The 27690-nt window shown below is 42.2% G+C and overlaps 1 protein-coding gene and 1 long non-coding RNA gene across 6 annotated transcripts in view; one reads left to right on the forward strand and one right to left on the reverse strand.

Moving 5' to 3' along the window:
- The window catches only part of LOC140670457 (uncharacterized), a 72222-nt gene extending 66937 nt beyond the window's left edge, over nucleotides 1-5285 (reverse strand). For all 4 annotated transcript variants that reach the window (XR_012047562.1, XR_012047559.1, XR_012047561.1 and 1 more), the window contains exons 1-2: nucleotides 5163-5285; nucleotides 4505-4779 (exon numbers count right to left, since the gene is read on the reverse strand). This is a non-coding gene — a long non-coding RNA (uncharacterized lncRNA). The remainder of the gene's footprint in view (nucleotides 1-4504; nucleotides 4780-5162) is intronic.
- Nucleotides 1-27690, forward strand: part of Ci (uncharacterized) — a 79732-nt gene that overhangs the window by 9016 nt on the left and 43026 nt on the right. Inside the window, exon 1 of one of the 2 annotated variants that reach the window (XM_072901054.1) lies at nucleotides 5420-5626. The exons of the other annotated variant lie outside the window; for it this stretch is intronic. The gene's annotated coding sequence lies outside the window, so the exon portion shown is untranslated. Of the gene's footprint in view, nucleotides 1-5419; nucleotides 5627-27690 lie in introns of those variants that run through there. 2 annotated transcript variants of the gene reach the window in all.

The following is a 27690-nucleotide window of genomic DNA, read 5'->3' on the forward strand; positions in this document are numbered from 1 at the left end:
TTTAGAGAGGTTGATTAAAGAGATGAGTGAAGTCGAACAATTTTTGACTTCACTCTTTTTCACTATGGGAACGATAATTGGAAAAATTAACATAACGGCTAACAAAAAGTAAATTTGTAGTCATAATGTAGAAGGTTAAGAGAGTAGACAATAAAGAATGACATTTCTTGCCACCCGTGAGGAACGTACTTCTCTAACCGGGATGACTCGCTCAGAGGCTAATCGCTTTTAATGAGACAATTAGGCGATGGTACTTGTTGATAAAACGGGTTTGTTTTGTCTGCTTCAACCGAGTCGGCGTATCTCATCGCCGAGATTGCGGCGCGCCAAAAGGTTCTCGCGGCTCGTTTCGTTTCAAATAAATATTCATTATCACCGATGCTTTTCGTTCGCTCGATCAACAATCAACGCGCATCGACGAGACGGAAAATTCGCGGAACACGAGAAATACTCTCGTGTTATCGTATGCGCTATAGATAGTTTACATACGAGTCTCTATTGCATAGCGCAAGATATTGAAAGTCGATAGTATTTATATAAATATTATTTCAATATTAAATAATATAATTTCCGAATAATAAAACGTAATTATATTAAACATGTAATATATAAAAATATTATTCGATATTGAATAAATGTATTATTTTACGAAAAATATTATAATAATGCTTATATTAAACTGTGCAATATAAGTTGTGACAAAAAATGAATAATGCAGAATAATAAAATATAAATCCAACGTGATGCGTGATTGTTTTACGAGTTCTCTCTCTCTTTCTCTGTTTACGTATTAAGAGGATATTTTTAGAGCCCATATTGCTGGGTAGTTCCCACGATATTTCGAGTGTTAAGAAAACTATGATTTGCACCTTCTCTGAGATATAAGAAAAACGCTCTGGTTTCTCGTATTAAAATCATTTCTCTTATCAAAAGAAAAGAGAAGAATGCGAAAACGGTAACGCAGAAAAGTAGGGGGTGGATGAGAGAGAAAACGAGAGTCGGCTCTTCCGCTGCTGGGGAGGAGGAGGAGGAGGAGGAGGCAGATACGAGGTGTGCCGCTGGGTGCATAAACAACGTTGTAAGTCGACGAAGCACGCGTGGCTCGCATAAAATCTCATAATGCCCTTGTCCAAACAAACGCACGGTGGCGGTGTTATGGCGTTCGAGAATTTACCACTCTGGAATCCTCGTCGAGTGGCCCGGCAGAGGAAGGAGAGAACCGAGGGCGCTCCGAAGGAGCGTAGGAGAACATCTCGAATATCTGACCGTTTTTGAATGTAACCGCATGCTTAAATCGCGTCCCGCGTCCGGTTCCCTCCCGGGGTGCCTTGATCCACGGTTAGGTTAATCTTAATCCGATTGTCGAGCTTGTTCGAACGACGTGTCTCTCTTTGCGACGAAAGCGCGGAATTTCAAGCACCGAACGGGGATTAACGGGGATGCGTGTCTTCTCTATGAAATACATTGTTAGGGATAATCCGAACTCGAGCGTGTACCGTTACGCCGATTTATTAAGATAACAGTTTGCACGAAGATGTCATTTTGTACTCTTAATCAAGTATTATATGCGAATTATAAAGATGACTATACGCGACATCCTTATCTTCTTCTTTCGCCTCTTTTCTCGAAAACCAGGAAACCGTTCAGTTCGGCAAATCGTATGTTATCGTATAAACTTACTTTCCATGATAATTCGATTCCTGAGAAAAAAAAAAAAAAAAAAAAAAAACTTGTGCACAGAACGGCTCGCGCGTTCACTGGAGCGTGAAACGAAAATCGCGGAGAGAGAAAGAGAGAGAGAGAGAAATAAAGAGAAACACAACGCGACGAGTGAGAGAATCTTCTTATTGTTAGAAACGGCGTAAAGATAACCGCTCTATCCACAAAGTTCATGGACCGAGAAGTCTCGTAATCCATGCATAGGTTGACTCCTGTCCACCGTCGAGTTAACGACGCGTAATGACAGCTGACAGAGACAGCGCGGACACGGTTTTCCAGTTGGATTCTTATTTTTTTTTTTTTTTTTTTTTTTCTTTTTTTCTACTTCTCGTCGTCGTTCTCGTGACTCGCATCCGCGAAAACCATAAAACCGAACCCCTCGGCCGACTTTAATGCCGACCGCCGACGGGTGCGCGGACGTCGTTCTCGATTTTATCATCGATTTGCCGCGGCACGAGGATCGTTAAGATCGGATTTCTGCGAGCGGAATCACACGCTATCGCGAACAGCGTGCGTTGATATTTTTTTTCTCTTTCTTTCGCGCACGCGGCGCCTGCGTGGAAACCTATAAACTCGGCTAAAGTCGAGTAGCCGGGCAATTCCGTCGTGAAAATCGACGTCGTCTAATGACGATATTCTTGGACGATAAAGTTTCTAGTTATTATTCGGTTATCGAGCGCGCTTATATATTCGACGTAGGGGGAAAAAATGTGCAGGCGAACATTCCGTCTCTCGTTTTATTTTAGAGATCACGAACAATCTCTTGATATTGTACCACGAAAATATATAATAGCGGATAAGTATTTTTTCTCAAACGCACAAGATGTGTTTATTATCATTCTTAAACAGTATTATATGTACTAACTCTATCAACGTTGATTATATTATTAGATTACTTATATTTATGAATACGAGAAAAATTTTTAAATTTTGCCTTGTGTAATAACAAGTGTTTAAAAAAAACTATTACTCCAATGAAAGATAATAAATCAATGTTTTGAAAAAATATATTCGATTTTTCTTCGCGTGAAATTCGAGAGATCTCGCGCGAGAACTTTTCCGCCCAAGTTCCATTCCGTGTTTTGCTGCCTGCCAACCGCGCTAATTGAGCCATTAACTCCGCCCTTTAATCTTTCGGTTCTTCCTCCGACATTCGACTTCCTCCGTTCTCGGAAGGAGAGGAAGAAGCTTCCAGAGATCAAAATCAAATCTTTATAACGGAAAACGAGAAGCATAATATTCGATGCTCTCTCAATATAAACATTAATTAATTTCTAAATAATATATACCGTACATACAGATTATATATAGAGAATGTATAAATTACTCTAATACGAAACCAAAATGTATATTTTTTATCAACGCAATAAAACGATACCGGCAGAAAATTTCATATATACATATCGGATATATATATATATATATATATATATATATATATATATATATGTATATATCACGTTTAAAATATTTATTTCTCGTAACACACACAGATTGCGTGCCCAAGTTCGCACATACTTCAACTGACATTTCGTGGAGCGATGTTTATTATCTTTCGCTTTGACGGTTCCCGAACGAGAGCTAGTAAGCATAACATTTTTGTATATACAGAGAAAACACGAATACCGGCTATATCTTTTCCTTTATTAGAGTCCACGACACGCGGGTGTGCCCCTTGGCTCTTGGATCGAGATCGAGGCGATTCATGATTTTCTAAGCGGACGAAGAGAGGCGAGAGGACTCGATGCCGCGAGGGCGCGCCTCGGAAATGCGTGTGTGTCCTAAACCAACATCTTTATGGACTCGATGTTTCTCCCAGGCCCGACTTATTACGTTGATTTATCGCTTTTGTGCTGCCAAGCCCATCTGCCTCCGTCGCGTTCCATAACCGTCGCCTCGGCCGCGAAGATCTCTATAGATCTTTGAATTCATAGAGTTCGAGAGGCACTTGCGATCGAAGGGGAAAAAACAATCAAGATCTCAGAATTCCGTAAATCCCTTTTAACCGTCAATCCATCGTTCATTCGCAGATCGAAATTATAAGGATGACAGTTTCAGCACGCTCGAAAAATATAATTCTATTTATTCTTTCATATTTCTTTGAGTTATCAACGCATTAAATTAATTATTAAAATCCTTGTTGTGATATCTCTCTTAATATTCATTGACATGAATACTCTGCTTATCCGAGTCGCGTAAATTAAAATCAGTTCAGTGGTGGGGATGATTATCGTTAACGATAATCTCATTAAAAAATTCGCGCGCTCGTGATTGAGCGACTATCGATGCGATATAAACAAAAAATAGCACACTGCCGATCTTTTAAAAATTTCTATTTTTCCGACAGGCTCGGTATCGATGTCATCGACAAAAGGTATCTCGAAAAGAATTCTCCCGTTGTGAACTACACCTAAAAGATATCGAGATGCGTGGTCGCGCGAATGGGCGTGCATCCGATTATCTTGGTAACTCAATCTTTTCTTTCCAGTTTAACTGTTCCTAGTCTGAGCTTCGCGATTTACTCGATTCAACGTGTTAAAGAAAATTACAGGAGTGCCGCGAGCGATGGCGCATTAATTTATATCTATTTAAATAAAATGACATTTCTTGGTGTGTGACTAAATATATATCCTACAATATTACATAAAAAATCGGCTAACATTTTCCATATAGGTACATTGCACTTTAGGAGTATCAATGTTTTATTCATTTATTTTATTTATTAATATAATTTTTCAAATATTTATAGTTTCTAAAAGTAATTAATGAAGAACATGGGACTTACCTTTGAATATCATAGATGGCTAGCAGGAATCTTTCGATAATTTTGATGCTTCTCGATGTTTCTTCGAATAATGTACTAACGACTTGTCGAACGCGACTCGACTGACGCGAAACTCTGACGGGTAACTATCTCTGTTACTTATCGTTACGCGAATATTGTAAGCAAGCACTAATGTAAATTAATTAACACGTCGTGATGGCGATTTCTCGATGTCCCCTGATGTTGGATGATATTCTCGTTGGATAGTCTCGTGACGTGCATTAAACGAGCGAGTGCTGCAAAAATAGAAAGACATATTAAAGAAACGAGTTCTTTCGACGCAGTTTAATGAGTACCGGCAGACGACGTGCTTAATCGTAATCCCGTCGAATTGATTAACATACCGAGACGATCACCCGTCGCTAAACTCGGCACTCTTACTACTTATTTATACGCACAATACGCTTGAGACGGATAAATAAAATAAACAAGCCGCGAGTCGATGCGTTATTCGACTAACCTGCTGTTACGAAAGCCACGTGGACTATAGCTATCTTCGTACGACCAATTTCACGTGCTTACGTCACACGGTAAAACTCCTTAACTACAGCATTTATAGATAATCAGAGTACATTAAATTTCTCAAGAAACTATTGAATTATTTGAGTTCGATATTCACCTCTACTTGGCATACCGATAATGTGACACGCACGTTCAAGAACGAATTCCTTCGACGGCGAGTGTTGTTTAGTGAATGACCGGGCGACACGCTTAAACGTTGTCATGGTAACGTCAACACACCGGCACTGGGACGATCCGACCGCCGCGGCGCCGCTAGACTCGGTACCCCCACCACTCATACGCTCGAGGCTCGAGTACGAGTACATACACAGACACGAAAATGCGAAGTAGTCGTGAGTCGCGATTTGACCGCGCGCGAACTAGCACGTATCAAAACAAAGTGCTGTTACGACGCGATATAAAAGTCCGTTTAGTAATACTTGATTTAACTATACTATAATGTACATAAAAGTAATTTTTTTATTTTAAAATAAATATCTGTAATAATATATATCGTGAAAAGCAGAGTTGAATTAGGTTGAAACTACTCGATATCCGCTTTTACCTTGGCACGGCAGAAAGGTAACTATTTTTTATTTTATTAAAATAATACAAAAATCGATGGCTCTACAGCTTTATTGCACTCTTCTTTCCTTCTAGAATTTCTGATATCGAGCATTTTTCTTTGTACCATACTTGTTATTGAAATCTGAACGATTTATTATTTATTAAAAATTATTGACAATACTTGTAGTGTTATTAAAAATATTATTAAAAATTTAGGAGCCAGATGTCTGTGTTATATAATGTCTAACGACTCGCACTGATATAAATATTCTCGCTAAATTAAAAGAAAAAAGATTTATCTACTTTTTTTTTTATTTTTAATAATAATTATCACGGTATTCATCAAAAAGAACACTCATGAATCTCTTTAATTATTTTATAACGAGAATTAATAATGTTATTCAAAAATATTGCGTGTGTTAATTTTCATCTGACTATTATCATTATCCTAATTGATCTTAATATATACGACGTTTAAACAATACGATATAATACAAATAGTAATTTGCCTCAATCGTTTTTTATCGTAATAACGCAGATGCTTATAATGTCGTTACTCTAACAATAAATAAGAGCGTGCAATCTCCGTGATAATTCTCTGATACGCGTCCTTCGAACGTAATATCGTTGGAATTATGTAAAATGATAAGTAACGCGAAACGATGTCGAAAGGCGCAGATCTTCTTTAATCCGCTCGTAAATCAAGCAGCTTGCAGAAGCGCACCAGTTACGTCACTGGGTACGCGCTGTCGCCACGTGCTGCGCGGAAATTATCGCGTGCGATACCTGCATACACGTAATTTATCCTGCACTTATATACACGTCCTATATACTGCGTCCTTTCTCGCACGTGTACTCGTATATAAGTTGAATTATTCGTGACACTTGCTTCGCGTTCAGGGGTTGATATTCGTTTAATCTTACAAGAGTGTAAACCCTCTTAAAAACCTTCTATATATATAATAAAGTATCCTGTATATTATGAATTCTTTATATATATATAAAATAAAGTATCCTGTATATTATGAATTCTTTATATATATATATATATATGTATGTATATATTTTTTTTTAAATAACATATACGGAATGTCCCATTTAAAAAATCTCTCTTTTTCTTTCCGAGAAATTTTCACGCATCGTAGTCCGACACGAAACATGCGCGTCCGACACAAGGGCGATACTTCTTTCGGGCTTGACCTAAAAACGTGATGCGCCCACGCTATTCAACAGACTCTACACGAAAATCGTGTCTCGCGTTCGAAAATCCTCCGTCCGTTCCAGCATCTCTCGTGGAACGCTCGCTGCATTAAACGTCACGGTGAGTGCATTAATTAATGCATAATAAGCCCCGTCGTGATTTTTACGGGAGAATCGGTCAAGTTCGAGTATTATTGGCTCGTAAATTAAAACGCGCTACATAACATTGCTCACTTTACGCGCAGATAATTACGTCGTAGAAATTTTATCGTCATTTAATCGATTAATCATACATGTATAAGAAAAATATAAATATATTACTGCAACATATATCTGGTATAACATGTCGGGAAAAAAGAGAATTCTTGATTAATTCTTGATTTTTCCTTATTTTCTGTATATACATGTCTGACTTTTTGAAGCCATTGGTTAAAAAAACACGAGCCACAGTAGTGGCCTCTTATAATCGGAAAAGCAAATGTTCCTCTCGTGCAAACGAAAGATAATATCCCGCAACGTTTACCGAATGTTGGAGTGGACGTCGAAATCGATCGAGAATGCCTTCCTTGTGTGTATATCAGTTTCAACTTTCACGAGACGAACCTTGTATGTATAACCGACGCGACGCTCCGAACAATCTCCTTCTTTCTCGCGGTGGAACAGTTTTCGTGGCGAAAGCAGACTGTTCATTTTATCGGGATTTTTACGGGAAATTTCGTGGAATCTCGACATGTTTATACGTTCTGGGAATGCCCGCGCGATTCCGTACGTTCGATGGTTGGAGGTAGCGGGAATCGAGGCGATCGAACGCCGGGTTCCTCTTTCGAAGCTACCTCTCTCAATTTTCTCGCACGCTCGTAAAATTGATTGGCTCGCCAATCCGTACACCGCGGAACGTGATCGTGTTACCTGGCCAATCCGATATCCATGCTTAAGTATCGAACATTCAATCGCTCGTGCGATTCGATGCTTTGCCTTCAATTCGTCAACAAATCATCGTCGAGGGCACGTGCAATCGTACTTTAAACGGTGCTTCCACTCTATCGGTCTTTCTTTCGCGCGCGATAACAATTTCAAGTGAATTTATATATCACTCAAAAAAATGATTTTGCAATTTGAACAAAAATTTTCTAGGTGTGAAAAATTAACTGAAACAGATAAATTATATGTGATACTGCATATATTTTGCACTTAATCAATTTAAATGGCAGAGAGAGAATTTATATGCCTATCTTTAAGGCCTATTGTCAAAGACAATTATATTTGTGATTAATATTTGGCAATGGGATCTAAATTTTCTAAAAGTATTGCTAGAATATTGCTGCTATAAATTCTATACGTGACAATAAACAATATTCTAACAGATACAAAAAGTAGCGATAAATTTTCATTGAAACATCTAGAAATCTATCTACATTAGCAAAATATTTTTTTGAGCGATAAATCGTTAAACTATCTCTCTAGCAAACTGTCAAAGAGTGCGAATCTTTTAAGATTTTATAGATTACAAATTAGCTTAACGTAACGGGCGGAAAAAATTAAATAATTACGTAAATACAATTATTAATTAAAACTTTCAATTGCAACTTTGCATTAATTATTGTAAGCAATTGATTAATTTCAAGATATACGCCGGCTATACATGTATAACGACTCTTCCAACAAATAAAAACGAGAATGAATTTTGTCGCGAATCTTGGACACGATGGCTAACAATAATCGTAATGTCGCTTCGGGATGCGCATTTATATGAACTCGGAGCTCGGAGCCAAGCTCGCGAGAAATAGGAGGGACTGGCCAATGTATCCCGAGTATAACACGACTAATGCGTCTCGCAGCGGGAATTCTCGATCGGTATGTCTTCATCCTTCTTCGCGGCAGGTGCGAGATTCGCGACGCACACGAAACGCACACGACAAAATAAAAACGAAAGTAAGGACGACAGAGAAAAAAGATTTCAGAGCAATTCTGCGTGGGTGACTGGAAAAAAAAAAAAAAAACATGTTAACGAGCTTCTTCAATCTCAAAGTAATTAATTAAGGTTGAACATCTTAATGTGAGATGATTTTTTAGATGTTGCGTATCTCGTTGGTACTCTATATTAAAAATTTCTTCATACATGCAAAATATAAAATTTATAAGTCTATTATCGTGGATTTAATCGTCTAAAAACGTTTATCGTGAAACCGAATTGGAAAGATCTTATTGTTAGTACATACTTGCACAAATATCGATGCGCATAAAGCAAGACAAAGCGTAAGGGATGGGCAAGCCGAGCAGCATCAAAGATAAAGTTCGCAGAAGAGTAGCACGACCGAGTCGGTGGTACCATGCATCATCGACCTGGACAGCCCGCTGCCCTCTCCTTCACCGTGTTCCGCTCCGTTTCGTTCCTCCTCGTGCCTTCTACGGTTGGCCTCCTACCTTCAAGATCGTCCTACCGCGGGGATACCTACCTACCTATCTGCTCGGCTTAACCTCTCCCAGCCCTCGGTGGCTGCCAGCAAAAAGAATAACGATCGTGGAACGATCCTATGAGATCATCCGGGATCGATCGATTGCACGTACATCTCTCTCGCTTATAAGCACATATTTGTTTTAAATAACAGTCATAGTAAATTCTTTACGAATACGATCACCGTCATTGAAGAAAAGTTGGCCAGTTTACGTTTATAATTGTAAATACGACGAAAGAATTTTAATAGAATATTCCCTAGTACAATATAAAAAATATTCCTACACTGGACATAGAAAGAAGTGAGTGACCGCGCGATTGACAATTATAAGTTTCGCGATAAAGTGGAATAAATATCTGTGGTCAGCGGAATCGCGAATAAATCGATTTCTGATATGGATGACGTATGGATGATCGAAGAAAATTTCAGATAGCACGATGTAACGAAATAGAACGCCTTTCTCCGTCCTCTCTTCCCGCGGCTTCGTCTCGCTCTCTCCACGAGAATGCCACGAGATAAACGGCGATCGTTTCACTCGGGCTGGCTGAGTAAACCTAGGCACAACCCTCTTCTCGGATAAGATCGCGGCACGGTCTCGAATAGACGGCGGACTTAAAGGATAATTTAGTAATTACGGCCAGATGCTTGCCCCCCGGCCAACTTCTCCACCACTCCTTACGTACCGTAATCGTCTCTCTCGGGACGCGTGTATTCCGTCTTGAAAAATGGTGCGACGCGTGTGTATCAATTACGTCTAAGATCTCGCGATGAAGATAGAACGAGAGCGCGAGTTAGTTTTTGATCTCTTCCACCTTATTCTATCATTTCAAAAAATGTGAAGATTATTTCGTAATTTTGCGTAAAATACATTTGTGGAACAATAATGTCTCGCGTGATTTTTTCTTTTCATCAAATTGTTCCATAGAATTCACGCATGCGTACGTGTATCAGAGTACCTACTGTCTGGAAAAACATGGAATTTTATTGGCATTCAAGAAATTTTTTAAATATTCTCTCGTTAATTATTTTGCTCTCATTGTAAATAGTCGACAAGTCAAACAAAATATATGGTTAAAATATATTTAATACGTATTTATTTTTTTTATATATTCAATGTCTGAAAATATTATTTGCGTAATACATGCTATTTTTGTGATAATTTTTTAATGATAAATAAGAATGAAAATGTTTTTGCAAGTGAAAGAATATTTCTCTTGTAGAAGCTATTCAATTTTTTTTCAATATCTTTGCATTTGAAACTTAAATGACTCTGTATTTTTCCTTTGTATGAATGAAAAGCATTAGAAAACGCATGCAATAAGAAATTTATCGCAGAAAGTTGAAGAAAAAAAGTTTTTAAAACGTTCTCTTTGGAATTTTGGAAACAAAAATCTTGGAAGATCAGGGAATTTTCAGAGAATTTTTTACAAGATTTGAGTAGACACCCTGGTGTATGTACGCAGATTGATGCTTGCACGAGTGCGAATGAGCGCGAAACGCTCCGGACGCGACGGTATATACATATGACATACGTGTATACAGCTAAAAACGTTTTACGCGTCAAGGGAGAGATCGTGCGAGTTTATTGCACGAGCGCCTCTTTGTCCGACACGCGCACGCGAGCTTGCTCGTGTGCACGTGAATTTACGTCCTGCGTCCCGCTCGAAAGCGGTCTATCTTCGTCCTTGTCCAATTCACGGCCGACCGTAGATGATGCATCGTCTCGTACGTCTCGATCGGAATCTCCTCTCTCTCTCTCTCTCTCTCTCTCTCTCTCTCTCTCTCTCTCTCTCTCTCTCTCTCTCTCTCTCTCTCTCTCTCTCTCTCGCTCTCTCCTATCCCTTCGTCGGCTCGTCCCGCTTCTCCTCCCGTTCCTCCGTCTTCTCCTCGTTTCTTTCTCTCTTTCTCACTCTAGCAGCCCTAACAAACGTTGGATACAACTCAATCGTCGGTCACGATCCTCAAGGAGCTCTCACACCGAGACTGGACGTACATATCTCACGTCTCGCGTGACAAATTAAATAAAACGAGATTGTTATAGTTTAATGGACAAAGTTTACTCTGATTATTCGCGATTATCAATCCTTGGAAAATGTGTAAATGCATTGCACATTGAGTAAAATATTCTCAATGACAACTAAATAAATATTAATCTCGTGATCTTTCGTACCTACATTCGAAATGACAGTGAAGTCGTCGACCTGTACGAAGAGCTAGACGGGTAGAAACGATGACGAAGGCGAAGAAAAGGGGAACGAAGGCCGACGAGCCGAGAAGAGACGCGGTTCTCTGGCTGGCATTAGCATTAGCGCGAGTTTCCAAGGACATTAATCAGGATTAAGCGGTACAGTCGCGCCGCGGCACTTGACGTCCGAAAACGCCGTTCTGATACTTTCTGGACGCGCCTCCTGCTATTTAATTTTCACCGTCCACTTTCTTCGCGCTACCGACCGCTATCGTCCATTAGTCACACAGACCGGTGTCCGGACGCATTTCAGGTGCTTTTGTCGTCCAAACAGAGTCGGCCGACGACTGACGACTGACGAAAGGGTTAGAAAATTATTGCGTGTCATTTCAAAGGAACACAGTTGAGGGAAAAGAATGCGAAACTCATTGCACCATTCTTTCCATTGTTAGGCCTCTCGCAGATTCGAAAATAAATGGTGAAAATTTTCAGTAAAACTAGTCAAACTCAATTCTAAAGTAATGGTACCGAGGAGCCCAGCTTGTATGTTATTATGCCTTTGTAAACTATTAATTTAAACAATATTGAGAAATTTGTATTTTTCGCGCAAACAGACTCTCGCACTTGGATTATCGCGACGATGTAGTGTACGATCTTCGTAGAGAAGAAACGTTTCTTTTATCGCACCGGGGTTATCGGTCGCCCTCGACATTAGTCATTAAAATGATTGGTCCGCCAATAATCGAGTCGACTCGACATCCAAGTCCCGCGTTCTGCCTCGCGATGAGCCGAAAGTTGTCTCGAAGACATGTCACGCATTAAGCCTTATCTATACTATTATATATATATATATATATATATATATCTCTTTCGTTTCAGCTTATGAAAAGAGTTGAAAATTAAACTACAAGAGCGCTAAAAGCATTCACACTCAGACATTTTAATGTCTTTAGTAATATTTACAACTGGTTATTTTACTTTATATATTTCTTACAACTATCCTTGCTCTGTTCAGTAAGCAAATCACGTGGTTCTGTAATGTGGTACGGCAAAAAGCATTATATTACTTATAAACTTTTTTGGAAACCTAACCGCAGATTGGACAGAGTCCTCACCGTCTTGAGTGAAGCGTGACGGTACAGAGTTAACGCGCAGCCGGAGAGAATTCAATGAAGGCACTGTTGGCGCACGAGTTCATTGATATCGCTCAATTAATAAATTTAAATAGCCCGACGCGCGTAATTCCGCGGCGCGGAGCGGCGCGGCGCGGCGTCTCGCCGACCGCAGAATCGGGCTTTTAGTCGCGATATGCAGCGTCTATGCGATGTATATATGTTGTATGTATATATATGCGTACGTGCGTGCGCCTTCCTTCTCTCTTCTCGTACATACATCCATTATTCCAATTGAGAGTCTCGGAACGCATTTAATACTTGGATTTTTACGCACGAGATATCGCGCTAGTCGTGAAAATAATCGTATGATCGATGAGCATTTATTAACTTTATATTGTTCGACGAAATAAAGCTTTATGCTCACCGATTAAGCGACGATTTTTCGCGTGTTTTTTTCATCGAAATTCCGGGAATTCTTTGTTGTTTATCGCGCCCGTTAGGTTTTTCAAGAAGCAAGAAAAAGTATTGAAAGAAGTTTATTTTCAAAGTGATATTTCTGCCATAATCTCGCGTATCGTTGCATCCTCGTTAGCAACAGGACCGTACGAAGGGTAGGTGCAAACAGGTCCATTAAGTTCAATGGCGGGACATTCTTTTCGCGCGCGCGCCCGCAGCTGATGTAAATCGCCCTTAATGGGCCGCGTTAATTGAAGCCGTACCGCGGCTCGGTGGTATCAAGCTCGCCAGGACTTATCGCGGGAGAAATTCCATCCAACAGATCGAAAGAAGCCGGAGAAGGTATCGGTATCGCGTACGTTATTACGTTTCTCCTCCAATTTCTTCTCTTTAGTTATTCATTTAATCACATATTACTTAAACGATAACGATGCGATGAGATTAATATCATGAATTATATCCTCTTAATTCCACGGAAAGTACATCGAAATGAGGGAGAGTGTTGATTTAGGAAAAAATGATTGACCATAAACGCTATAATAATTATGATGGCGCGTTGACAGCTCGCCCGTACTTTCTCAAGTTCCTATATCCGCCTACTCCCTTGCATAAAACATTATGGCCGCCATCACTTAAGTCAGAGACCTCGATGAGAGCGCGCCGCCGTGCGCTACGGGGTGTCCCGAAAACTCGCGTCCATCATCTTTTCGTACCCGTCATTTGCTTCTTACGCCAGGCTCATCCCCCGGCGGCGGAGATTAATGAGAAGCGACTGGGCCTTTAATTTTGCTTTCATTAATTCGGTAGGCCGGTGATTATATATCGAGGGTTACCTCGTAAAAGGTATAGCCCATAATGAAATGTGCGTCGATGGTTTTTTTTTATCAAAAGGCCACGCGGCTACCGCTGGTAATTAATATTTGTTGTACATCAAGATGTATTATTTACTTTTGCGGATGAAGCGGACTCGTCGCGATAACACGTTTCCCTTCCACGATTATCGACGCTTCAATGATTTGTGACGTAGGTATATATATCGACGAAAATATCACGAGAAGGGAATACTAATCTATCTGTACGTGAGGTGATTTCTCTCTCTCTCTCTCTCTCTCTCTCTCTCTCTCTCCTTCTCTAGTGATATATTTAGCATGGCAATTTTCACTCGTGAGATTTACTCGAATGTCAGAGCGATACGTTTCGGTGGCAGAATTTTTACATCTCGCACTGTAAGATCGTTCATCGCGGCCGAGTCGGACGCTGACTTCGCGAGTTCATGGTACTCGGTTAACCCTATGACGTTGTCGTTGGAGGAGCGGCAAAAACGCCGAGAGCAGATGCGAGAAGAAACGCAACGTATAGTCAGGGGCGAGATTTAAATCGCGCGAGCTGACTCGGGAGGTCATTAATCGCCGTCACCGCGCTAATTTTCGACTGCGGACGCGCAAATACAGCTCCCTCAGGTGGCTTCCTTTGAGCGACACGTTCCTTGCGAAGAAAAATAACGCCTCACCTTTATTTTATCTGTTAATCTTCAAGTATGTGGGTTTTTTCTTTTAATCTTATCAAATCGTAATTTATATTTTATATAAATTACGATTTTATATTTTATACAGATACGAAGGATTTCTGTAAACAAAATTTATCTTCAAAAAAAGAAAAAAATGAGCCAACATGAAATTCTTGCATTGTTATGTTAAATTAATTCTATAGTTATATATTTTACCGAATCAAGAGACATACATAATGTATAGAATCATTATTTTCTTTGTATAAATCAGAATTATATAAGTGCTGTATAATACACATACGTAATATTATGAATTGTGTGAAAAGTTGAAAGAAACGACTTTGTTCGTACGTGTCGCGATGCGACGTAGTGTCTGGAGAACTCTGTTCCAATTATACGCGAGAAACGACCCGAAACAGGTTCCGTGGCGGAACGTACACATAATTTCCCGCCCCGATGCCAGTAAAGGAGCAGACTACGATTTTATAAGAGCCGCGCCTTCTTAGCGCCTTTTTCTATCTTTTGTCCCCGCGCACGGTTCTCTCTTCGAGAGGGCCTTCCTTTTCCCACTGGAATCTGGAAGCACACAGCAACACATGGCACGCTCCTTTTTCTCTCTTTATTTCACTTCTTGCTTGTATCTTGTTGTTCGCCTCTTTTTCTTCGGGCCACTCTTTCTCTCTTATCATCATTCGCTCTGCTTCACGAGCACCGCGGCGATCCCCGATGCGAAGTCGCACGGGCGCATAACAAGGAATCCTACGACTTTATGGTCGACTCGGTGGACGGCAGCACTGAGGCTTTTATTGGCCCGCGCTTCGGCCGACTAATGGCTCTGTGGATCCAGATCCGCCGAGTGTTCACGCCGGCCACAACACAACTTCTTCATTTTACCACGTCGTTTCTTACAATACGCGCGCGTCTACTACGATGTCCCACGATTTCGATGTCATTAGTGGCCGAAAGGAGGCACTTGTCGAACTTGTCGGTTAAAAATTTTCCGCCATCAGAATCGTTTTCTGCATTCGCTTATTTGATGCGGCTCCAACGATATTGCATCTAGCTAGCGGATGTATTCTTCGTCAAAAATTATCCTTACACGCATTAAAAAATTGTTTCGCGCTTATGCGTAAACGTGAGAGAATTAATTTTGAGTACAATAACAAAAAGTGGCGAATGAAATAAGAGCGCGACGAGAAGCGAGGCACGAAGGGAGTCGGCGATAATTGACCGTTTAACGATCGCGCCGATTTCTTCCCCGTCAGGATCGGCGCGGTGGTCCTCCGGAGCGGAGCCGAGCAAAGTGCAAAGGTCGACTATCCTCGGACGATATACATACGCGTCCTGTACATACGCGAGAGTCGAGCGAATAGCGCGAAGCGGCGAGTAGGTACGAGCGAACGAGGGAGTCGTGAGTACAACATCATCAGAGGCAAGCTTGGTTCTCTCTCTCTCTCTCTCTCTCTCTCTCTCTCTCTCTCTCTCTCTCTCTCTCTCTCTCTCTCTCTCTCTCTGCGGGTTCCTTCGTCCGCTCCTTTCGTATAATAAAGACGCGTTCTGCCGCGCTACTCCTCTCCTCGTTCTCTCATCCTCTCGTTTCCTACCCGTCTCGTTCTATCTGGTATCCTATTCTTGCTTGCGTTCTCTCTCCATCTGCCCTTCTCTCTCTTCCTTCTAATAAATGTCTCTTTCTACCTCTTCTGCTATCTTCTTCTTCTTCTTCTTCTTCTTCTTCTTCTTCTCTTCTTCTTCTTCTTCTTCTTCTTCTTCTTCTTCTTCTTCTTCTTCTTCTTCTCTTCCTCCTCTTTCCCTCCGCCTCTCTTCGGTCTTTTTGCCCGCATTACTCTCTTGCTCTCTCGCTTTTTCTCGCGTACCCCTGTCTCTTTCTTCCACCCGCTTTGCTCCGCTAGTGGTCCTTCCGTGCATCCTTTTCCCTTTTAACCAATTTTGCTCGTTTTCTCCCAGGTTCTCTTCCTCTCTCTCTCTCTCTCTCTTTCGTCCCTGCCGCCCTTTTCTTCCCTCCCGTTGTTCTTCCGTCTCTTTCTTTTCACTCTGGACCCCTCGCCCGTCTCCTCCTCCCCCTCTCCCCCCCCCCGCGCCCGGTCGCCCGCAGCGCGGGTATCCGAGGTATTTTTGAACCGGTCCACGACGGGAGGCTGCTACAGGGCCGCACTTTTCTCCAATGCGCTCCGAAATTGCTCGGAACGAAGAGATTGATCCAAGAAATTAAGCCCGTTCATGGATTTAAATCGTTTCAGACGACGACTATTAACTACACATGTTATCACGCTGAAATGTTATAGCGGATCAATAGTTTAATAAGTTCAATGCTAAAAAAAAAGGAAAGATATAAAGCTGTGTGAAATTTTCATTATCTTCACGAGACTGCATCCTCGGAATATGCTCTATAACGAACCTGATAACGCAAGATATACGAAGCTGCAGCGAATAACCAACATAAGTAGCATAAGGCCGCAACGTACGATCGAGTTGCGGATGAATTATTGAACGCGGCTGTTGATCAAAAGAGACCGCCTAAAGCCGCTCGCACGCGGCATAGTATTCAGGTACGCATAGGATCTCGCTAAGTTAAAATAAATGACTACTTTTAGAGTTAGAATAATCACAGAATAATTTTTAAAATATATCATCTTATCCCTTGTATAATATTTACTTAATATCTTTGAAAAATTGAGAGAAGCTGTGTCTTCCATGGTTGAAAAAAATTCAGAGAACTAAAGGTTTATTATAATTTTCTGTATTTTAAATGTAGAATTGTCAGAATTTTTTATGGTAGAATAATGTATATCGTGTCGAGAAAAGATGGACAAAAAAGAGAGAGAGAGAGAGAGAGAGAGAGAGAGAGAGAGAGAGAGAGAGAGAAAAGCTACAGCCGTCTCAATTTGCCAAGCTGAGATACACTGGCAACGACAATAAAGGCGCCAAGTAAAAAACTCATCGTTCCCTTGGTTTTTTTTTTCTAGGATGCTCGCCTTTATCTCGTTTTTAGTGTCGAAGCTAATTGGATACTCCCGGCGCCCTTACCGCGACGCTTGTAATTTCTCCTGAACTGGTTTGTTCGAACGAAAAACTGACGCGTTGCGCGGGTTTAGATGTTATCTCGGGACGGGATTATATTGATTTCTTAATACTCGGCTACGTAATCCATAACTCTGTATCTTTGTTGAGGAAAGAGGGAGGAGCGAGCTTATATGTAAGACATTGGAAATACAATTCACTCTCGTGTAATATTCCAATAATTTTTAAGCGCTTAATTCTTTCTGTATCGAGAGCGAAACATCGGGGAAGCGATTTTATAGCTGTATAGATTCTAAACGTTTATTCTCCGCGAAAGGGGAAGAGCCAACCGAGGGGACGCGAGCAACAGGTGGCTGTATAACGTACGGAAACGATTTGTCCCGAGGGTATTGTCTACCAGCCCCTACGAGTTCTCCCTCGTTGTAGCATTTCGTACGCGAATTTTTTCTCTTGTTGATTTCATTATTTCTTTTGTCAGGTACTACATGTTCACTCTTTCACGCATTTGCTAACAAACCAATTGATATTCCGGTAAGAAAAAAATATTACATTGATAAATAAGAAAATATATAAGACATTTTGTTTTTTTTTTTTTTTTTTTTTTTTTTGCGAAATATTCAACATTTGTTTAAAATATGTATTACCTTGCTTCGAACGAGAACATGAAGTGTCTCATAAAATTGATTAGCCAGATTAACGAATACAATCTCCTAGCCTATTCATCCATCTCTGTCCCGAGTAATGTAATTACCGATCGGTGGGACTTATTACGTTAAAATTGCAGCGCGAGAGCCGTCGTGCTGGGTAAGTTCACTCAATAACGCTATTACGATAAGGCTCTGACTTACGAGCTCTGATAAATCGATCGATGTCTATTTTCCATCGTCGTTCCGTTAATTGATCTCTGTCGAAGGGGAAACGGTTTCCGTCATGCGTTCTCAAGAGAACAACGACGACAATGAACGATCGGTTTCGACTCGATCTTCCCAATCGCGTATGATTGCTAGAAAACAGGTGGTATCGGCGAGTCTTAAGAGAATATATCTCGTTTTAAAATCTCACCCCCCGTAAATTACTACTCAAACTGCGAGTACGCTTTCGTCGCAACCGAGAAGATTCGTCTAACAATAAATAAAAGTATTAGCATTTATACAGTTTTCACTGAATTAACATGCTCGTTTTTTCTTTTTCTATTTAGGCATCTCTAAAATTTCTTTTTTTAATATTTTCTAACGTGCGAACAAGGCAGGAATAACGCAGTCAACGATAACTATGCGACGATATTCTCTCGCGATTCCTGTTTATTCGTTAATTTGACTCGTTAATTATCGCGCGTTCTGTCACTCATCGGCATTCTTGTGACAATCACCGTTCGTTCGACTTTCCTTTTTCTCTCTCTTTCTTTGCCCCTCTCGTATAGCGTCTTGGCGTATGAAATACTTGAACGTTAAGGCTCAACAGGTGGTATCAGCGAGTCTGCGAGGTGCGGAGTATCTCGTTTCAAACCGCACACTGTTACTCAAGCACTATGTGCCTGCTGCGTGCGGTATAATAGTAATTAACGCCGCGAGACTGTTAAAATATCGCCGATATTCCGCGGTACGATCATCGACGCGCACAATAAACACCGAGTATACAATGTACAACTGTGGGAAGACCGGAACTTGGTTCACCGAGGACTCGGAGGGGAGAAAAAGTTTAAATAAACAACAGTGATGGCGCTTATTTTATCTTGTGCTATGTAGTGAGAAATGTTCATTAGTATTTCGCTCGGGTTTGCACGTTAATATTGTACGTTTTATTTACATGAACGCTGCGATGTAACGCTTATTCGTTGTCATTATCATATTTATATTAAAAAAAAAAATATATATATATATATATATAAATTATAATTAATTTCGTTGTTTATTAATTTATTTGGAGAACTTTATACGTTGTCTTCGAAATAGAACGTTGGGTATAAAAGATTCACAAAATAATTTCATTATCTTAGCATAAATGTATTATTAAAAACCAATGTATTTTGCGATAGTCGATATCGGAAAAATTAAAGTCAATTAAATTTGATTATATAAAATTTATTACTATAAATTAATTAAAAATTAGCCTTGCGTGATTATATGAACATTTCATCGCTGTTTTACGCGATTCGCGACAACTTTCGAGACATGTCGGGATAAAGTATTTGCCCGTTTGTACGCCTCACGAGAGTCGGCACTTATCGCACCACGGGATAGCTTTCGATTTGCAAATATTCGCCGTGCTTCGAGTGTCCCTATAGTGCTTGCACAAACGATTTCGCCTCTGATCATTGTCAAGGAAACTTCCCGGAATAAGCCCGGAGCGCGGATTTCGAGAAAAAGCGATCAAACTTTATCGAAATTCGGGAAGAAAAATTCGAGAGACAAAGACAAAGATAGGAAGACCAAGTGGTTTGAGCATCGCTGGATATAATTATGATCTAATTAGGTTTTTAGCGGTTGGGACGGCTGGTTCAGGCAGCGGCAGCTATAGGACTCTCGAGAGCAGAAGAGATCTTTTTTTTCACTCTCTCTTCCCTACTTTCTCTCTCTCTCTTTCACAATGCTCGCCGATAGAGATTCCAAGCGACTGCCTTTGTTTTGTCTCGTTCTCTCTTTTTTGTACCGCGACTGATTCAATCGACTCCTGCATGTCGGTGTGATTTTGCCGCCGCGATGACGATATCGCGAGAAGTCGACCTTGAGCTTCTCGGTGGAACGCGGTCGACTTTGCTCTCGTTCAATTTTCATCAGCTCCGCACCCTCTTAATTTCACATTCGGATCGTTAGTCGAGATGAAAAAGAAGAACCATCGCGACAAGAACAATGAAGCTTCCATTAAAAGGACGATCTGCTGTGAACGTCTCGATAACGATGATGCATCATCATGACAAGTGCATTGTTTAAATATCAGCTGGATCAGTATCATTGTGGCATGTATTTTTTCTCCCGCGTGTCTTTATTTCGTACGTTCGTACAGACAGACACGGCGTATGCAATGTCAGGCACGAAGAAGCGAGAGGTGGTGGAAAGAGAGAGAGAGAGAGATAGAGAGGGGAAAGGGGGAGCCGAGACTCCCGGAGGATTAGCATTGGAACGTGAAAAAGTCTCTTGTTAGATGGCGGTGGTACCCGTTCGTTCCGAGACGTCATTAGGGCACGCCACGTGAAGCCGAGAGGCCTCCGAGATCGGGACGCGATAACGGAGGAGCGAAAGGAAGGAGACGAAGACGAGCTTCGGAGAAGACGAAGAGAGGATGAGGGACCCCGGATCCGATGGGTCCAGGTGAATGCGTGGAGAGAGAGAGAGAGAGAGAGAGAGAGAGAGAGAGAGAGAGAGAGAGAGAGAGAGAGAGAGAGAGAGAGAGAGAAAGAGACGTGGAAGCTGGAGCGCGATGGAAGAGATGGGGCGAGAGTAGGGACGAAGGGTAGGAAAAGGAGGAGGGAAAGACACAGAGGTAAGACTGGAGGGAGAAGCACGTCGAGGAGAGAAAGAGAGAGAGAGAGAGAGAGAGGAGTGGAAGAGGATACCAGACGAAGAGTGATTGAGCTGTAGTCGATCTTGCTGTCCTGTCGAAGTCTCGAATGTCTTGATGCCGCGCAGTCGAAGATCGAGTTCGCTCTCGATACGCGCGCGCGAGAGGGGTCTCCTCCTACCTCCTTTTCTCTTTCTCCACCATCCTTTTGCCGTCCGCCTCATCTCACCTCTTTCTTTATTCTTTCGTCCGCGCAACATTTGCTCGTCTCTCTCTCCCTCTCTCTCTCTCTCTCTCTCTACATCGAACCATTATAACAATAGAGAGTCGTCGATAGTCGATCTCGCTGCAAAACATGACGCAACCAAGTACATCTTGATACTCGTTATCCAGCTCATTCACGCAGCGCTTTCAAATGACGGTAACGAAGCGATCAATCGTAACATGGCATTCACTTTTTATTCATCGTTTATCTCGGCGTATCGGGAAAGCGGAAGATTGTCGAACGAGATAACGAAGTAAACTATGCGTCTAGTAATTTTCGTGAAGAATCAAATTTTTTTTTTTTTTTTAAATACGTGTGTGGTAATCTCGAATGTACTATAGGAGTGAAATTTATTTCGCGTCGCGCGCGTTTGATCGGCGCAGCCCTGTAGATTCGAATCTCTTGCGCACAGAGTGCCCCTCCCCGATAATGTCTTTCTCTGCTCTGGCGCGTATCCTGATATATACCGGCGTGTATACACGTGAAATTCCACATGCGTCCACACACGCACGCGCACCACCACGTGGCGCGCACGCGGATCTTCTCTCCGGAGGAGGGGGGACAGCAGCGGCGGCCCCGCACGAATATCCTCGCACAATTTCGCGCGCGTCCCGAAGCGGGCGCCTCTACCTCCTCCCCCTCCCCTCGCTCCTTCGCTTCGAAAACGCTGCCGGACGAACGTGAGAGAGACTTGGCACGCCCCTGGTATCTCCGATAATTACAGAGTAGAGCATCCAAATTTATAATGTCCTTGCTAACTATCGGCCACTCCTACGGGATTTAAAACGAGAGGGGGATCAAAAAGGAAGAAATCTACCCGGGGACCCTCCTGAGCGATGGCGGTCCTCCAACTCTCTCGCCTCCGCGTTTATTAATCGACGTCGGTGAGAGGTCAGCGACTACCGTTCGCGCGAGGAACGACAGCGATAAAGTACTTTTCCGATTGTCTATTTGTTTTATTATCAAATACATATATATATATATATATATATATATATATATATACCTAATTTGCAAGCGGTATTTAATAATCTGTAAATCGCGAAGGAACGAGGACATTGTCGGGAGAGAATAGCCCTGGTGCGCGATGATCTATCACGACGAGGATATCGCGCGAAATTAAATGCGGACACCCGGTACGTAATATATCGCCGTACGGGGCGGCGAACGGCGGGCACCTGCTAAGAAAGAAAACTCACGAAGGAATACGATAAAGAGGAATGATTGTGATCTGAGACTCCGAACGCGATAGAGCCATAGATCATCGTGGACCCAGGCCGGCCCCGACTCTCTGCTCGCTTCTCTCTCCCTCGGGGGTACCATTCGAGGAGCATCACAATGTATGCGGCAGGGCCGCATCCGACAACGCGAATCTTCTCTCTGGCGATTCGTCGAGAAAGCTCAACTGTCTTTTATAAATTCAATTTAGCGTTAAACAGTTAATCGAACAAATAATACCAAAATAAATTATAAATAAATAATACCAGCAAACCTATTCTGTAACTTTATAACACATGCGTTACAAGACTCGTACCTGTGTAAAAAAAAAAAAAAAAAAAAAAAAATGCGTTATAGTTATAAAAGTTATGGATTAGGTCTGCAGGAATACCGATGCCGGCGCGTGATTATATTTGAATTTCGAAAATTCGCTGATTTATCAGACGGTCGTGCGATCGCGGTGACAGCATTCGCGATAATTATGATGTCATCTTGTCTCGCACAACAGCTTCCGAGTGCGATATCTTTTTCTAGTGGTCTCGCTAAATCTATTTATAGCCTCGTATCAACTTACTCTATTGTCAACGGTATTTAATTTAACTATCGCTTTGTCTGCTATTTTTTCAATTAAATTACACACACACACACGCACATTATATCGTCATTTTCTTAAATTATTATATCAAGGCTGTAACATGCGACAGCCGGATCTGCGGCGGCAAGATATCATATATGACAGCAATTCGTGATCGAGGAAGAAGCGGTCGCTGACATTGTGTCGCGATAGCCGACAATCACGTTGTCAATTGTCGGATATATAGTATGAAAAAAAAAAAAAATGATAATGTTTTCCTACTCGCGCGCTTCCTCTAAAGTCGCCGTACAAGACATACGATGAGGCGTATATCGCGAATAATTTGCCGCGACGCAAACTCATCAGACACAAAGACTCCTCTCTCGCCTCTTTTCTTACTACGCCGTATAAACGTCCTTCCATCTTGGTCGCGCGGTCTCCTTTGCCGCTCTCGTTCTCTCTTTCTCTCTTTCTCTCTTTCTTTTTCTCTGTGTCTTGCGCCCATGGTGGTGTAACCGACGTTGCCACGTCTACACCGACGATGAGTGGTCGATGGAGAAAGGGCAATGCGATGGAGAAGGTCGTAGGGAGCTGATCGAAGGGAAGAGCCGTTAAGTCGGTAGCATCTGAGAAATGATCGGCGGCGAACGTGGGCCGATTGCTCGCTCTATTCCCCCGCCGCGGTATGGTACCGGCACCGGCACCGGCACCGGCACCGGAACCGGAATCGGAAGCTGTCCATCCATTCGCGATCTTCGACGCGAATCATCAGCGGTCAAGATAATCAATTTTAATAAAACTTTTATTCGTCGAAAATATCAACAATCGTCTCAGTAATGCATTTCACTAATTTGTTTTTGTTTCAAATAAAAAGAAATGCATAAACTTGTTAGTTGTATCGGAATAACGTATATATCTCTATAACTGTCATACAATGTTTTTAAAAGATCTCAAACGTGCACGTGTACAAGCGACTTTTAACGAGCTACTACCTGTACAGAATTCCGCTCGTAAAAATATCTTTGATAAAGAAATATATTTGAAAAAATCATTTGTACACAGACAGGGCCATTGACATTGTCGTAATTTTCGGACGAATTGCACGAAGCGCATATAATGTTTCCGGCGGACAGGGAGCGTTCAAGTCTTGCGTTAAGATTTCACGATGATGAAGAGAAGGGAGGAGTAGTCACATTCCTGCTAATTGACTTTCTCGGCGCGCGAAACCGCCGAAAGTATTTCAAATCGCGGATTCCAAGGCGAGACTCTTCGGATGAAGAGAGAGAGAGAGAGGGAGAGCGTCGTTCATTTGGGATCGTGATTAAGAAACCGCCGATATACGAGGATGCTCCTCGTAAAGGTGCAGCACACAGAGAAGCGCCGAGCGCCGAGTCCTCGGGAAGAGGACTTTGGGCCCAACGCAAAAACAGGCCTGGCGAACCGCTGTAAAATCGTTTCGCGTGCAGGGATGCATCTACCGATTCTTTGCGACTTGTGTCTCCGAGAGAATCATCTCGAAATCATACAGATGTAATCGAGTCAGATATATGTACCATATATATTAAATGGACCGGTATAAATTTTTCTTTTTAGCCATCCGCGTTAAAGAGGCGACGGCGAATCGCCGTTGGGGATGTTTACAAGAGTCCGATTGTGTCTGTCAGTGTGAGAAAAGGAAGCGAGTAGCTGCGTGGAACCGAACGGGAGAACCGCACGAGAGGACAACATACGAACGTCGGACGAACTCTGGTCACGCGCGGCGGTTGTAATCACGTCAGCGTGGTACCCTGGCTTCCTTGATTGGACCGTGGGTCCCATCTCGTCGTGTCGGTCCTCCCGTTCTGCTTTCTTTCCCCCTCTCTCTCTCTCTCTCTCTCTCTCTGTCGCTCTTTCCTTCACGCGCGAGCAAACGCGCGTATACACACGCACAAATCGTCGGTCGGTCAGAGTCGGTTCTTTTGTGTACTTCTCTCTTTCCGCGTTTGCTGTTTGCCCACCCTCGCTCTTTGTTTCTCTCTTTCTCGCGTTGTCCCACTGGAAGCCGTCGTGCACAAATGAGGTTGTCGCGTCAGCGGGCTGCGGTCGGGGACATGGGACGAGTTTCCTTTTTCTTCCTCGCTCTCGTCCTACGTTCGCTCGATATTTCTCCCTTTTGTCCTTTTCTTACGGCATCGCGACAGCTTCACTTCACTCGCGACTGGACCAAGCGCGGTGCTTCGTCATTCATTCCTCTTCTTCTTCTTTATGTGGTCCGATCATTCTTCTCGGGATTGTACAGCAAGGCGAGGAAACAGAGGTTTATTGGCGCAAATGTATATAAACGATTAGACGCAAACTAAACTCGAAAACAAGTACTCGTGTACTTTCAAAGTTTATACCGTCAAACATGAGAAATTATATATACATATAATATAATACCAAGACTTTCTCTTCTCTTATTTATTCACCGATAACATTGTTACACCGTGCCTTGCAATAAAATTCGACAGTAGAACGTATTTTTTTTATAGCAGAATCTGAATGCAATCTCGAAATTTGTCAGTCGTAACTTTACAACGGAATCCGAATGCAATCTCGAAATCTCAAAATTTGTCAGCCGTCTGAGCGATCTTCGAACGGTGAGGGAAACGTCGAAAAGTCATAAATACACGATACGAGCCATCCCAGAGGCGTGATATTCACGCATACCGCGGATACACCGAGTACGGTGGTGTGCTACGGTTTTATGACGGGCCATCATAAAATATGGATGTGTAATACAACTCGGGTAGTCTCTGTAGGTGTAACGTTCGCGCGCAGGGATGAGGAAAAAAAGGGGGGAGAGAGAGAGAGAGAGAGAGAGAGAGAGAGAGAGAGAGAGAGAGAGAGAGCGAGCGGAGAAAATAAAATGGGAGAGATATCCGGGAACGGGTACACGAACAACTTTATTATTTTCAACATGTTACGACATCAGTAGTGTGGAGGACCCTGAGCTCTCTGTTAAAGAAGGATGGAGAATACACGGTGAAACGAAGAGAAAGAAAGAGTATTTTCGTATATGCCGTGCATCGGGTCGGCAATGAATAAACGAATGGAATTCAGGTCTCGAGCTCCAGCCATCCGGATGTAATTCGTATTGGGCCACCTATGATTGAGATATCGGTGTTAATCTACCTGGGTGAAAACCTTTCCAGATAACTTTTCTAATTGCTTTGATAGATTCTTTTCACGTAACCGAGCGCGACAACATATATTTAAAGTCACACGTAATACAACTATTTAAAAGACACAATCTTGCGACGGCATGCATTCTCACTCGTAACTTTCGGAGACCCTCCATTACAAGCATGATTGAGGGTAGTCGCATGCCCGATGAAGACCTTTAGTGATTCACCACGCGATGTGGAAAGTGCACGCACGTTGCATGATTTTTATTATTTTTGCGCGCGCGCGCGCGGCTCGATCGTAGCCATCGTTAGATTATATATATGAAATGTATATACCGATAGATCGCGAACCACTATGTTACACGCAGATCAGGATAAAGCGAGATTACGTGCCGACACAAGTAAAGGATTAAAAAGGATTTAATCTCATGCACAAAGTGAATCCTTTTGTTAAGCGATAAAAAGGGGCCGACGAGAAAAAAACTTGGTGCGAAAGGTAGGGAAAGGCGGGGGAGAGAGAAAGAGTGAGATTGTCTGCGAGGAGGGAGACTCGGTACAACCCAACTACGAGAATTATGCATAAACGCGAGATTGGCCCTCATTACCGGCACGCAGCTGCTTCCAGGCTAATAAGCCGTCACAGCTTCTGTGCAAACGCGTCTCGATGCAAATGTTAACTCGCCGAGATACTCCGCTCCCGGGGAGGAAGAGAAGATCGGACAGTGTACTAATGAGCGAGAGAGAACCAAGACATATGGACGGGACAGTCGCGAAGAATCTCAGGAAACGTATATACACATGTATATATCGCTCAAGGATCGAAGAGTATTTCTGAATTCTCTTATTTACGACCATTCGGTCGAGCAGTCTCTCTTCCATTCACATCACGATCGACGCGACGTATGAATTATTCTGACGTATGATAACAAAATCGTTGGATAGAAATTTAATTTTATATACGACTTGCGAGCGAGCACAAATTTTCTCGACTCACGTGCGCGCCTCGATGATCTACTTCTCGATAATATGCGTCCCTCCACCCACGGACAATTCCCGATACGGTTAAAAGGAGATAGGCCGAGAAGGCGTAGGAGGCTGCGCGTTATCCCGAAAGTTTAGTGGCTGGCGCAGGGGCAGCGAGAAACCGGTAGTAAAGTTATTCAGCGGAGAAAAGAGAGAGAGAGACGGTCGAGAAGAAAGAAGAAGGAGCCGGATAGTATCCGAGTATACCCGAGCGATCTTCACAGATAAGAGACAGAAGGTGTAACTTACTAGGCCTCCATACTCGGATACACACACACACACACACACACACAAATACATAGTACGCCATCGTACGCCATCGTACGCCTTTATATATTCACCAGCCTCCCGTTACGTGCCTCCCTTCCGCCTGTGTATTCTTCTCTCGTCTCTTTTA

Source organism: Anoplolepis gracilipes, chromosome 10 (assembly GCF_047496725.1).
Source record: "Anoplolepis gracilipes chromosome 10, ASM4749672v1, whole genome shotgun sequence".
Classification (NCBI taxonomy): Eukaryota; Metazoa; Arthropoda; class Insecta; order Hymenoptera; family Formicidae; genus Anoplolepis; species Anoplolepis gracilipes.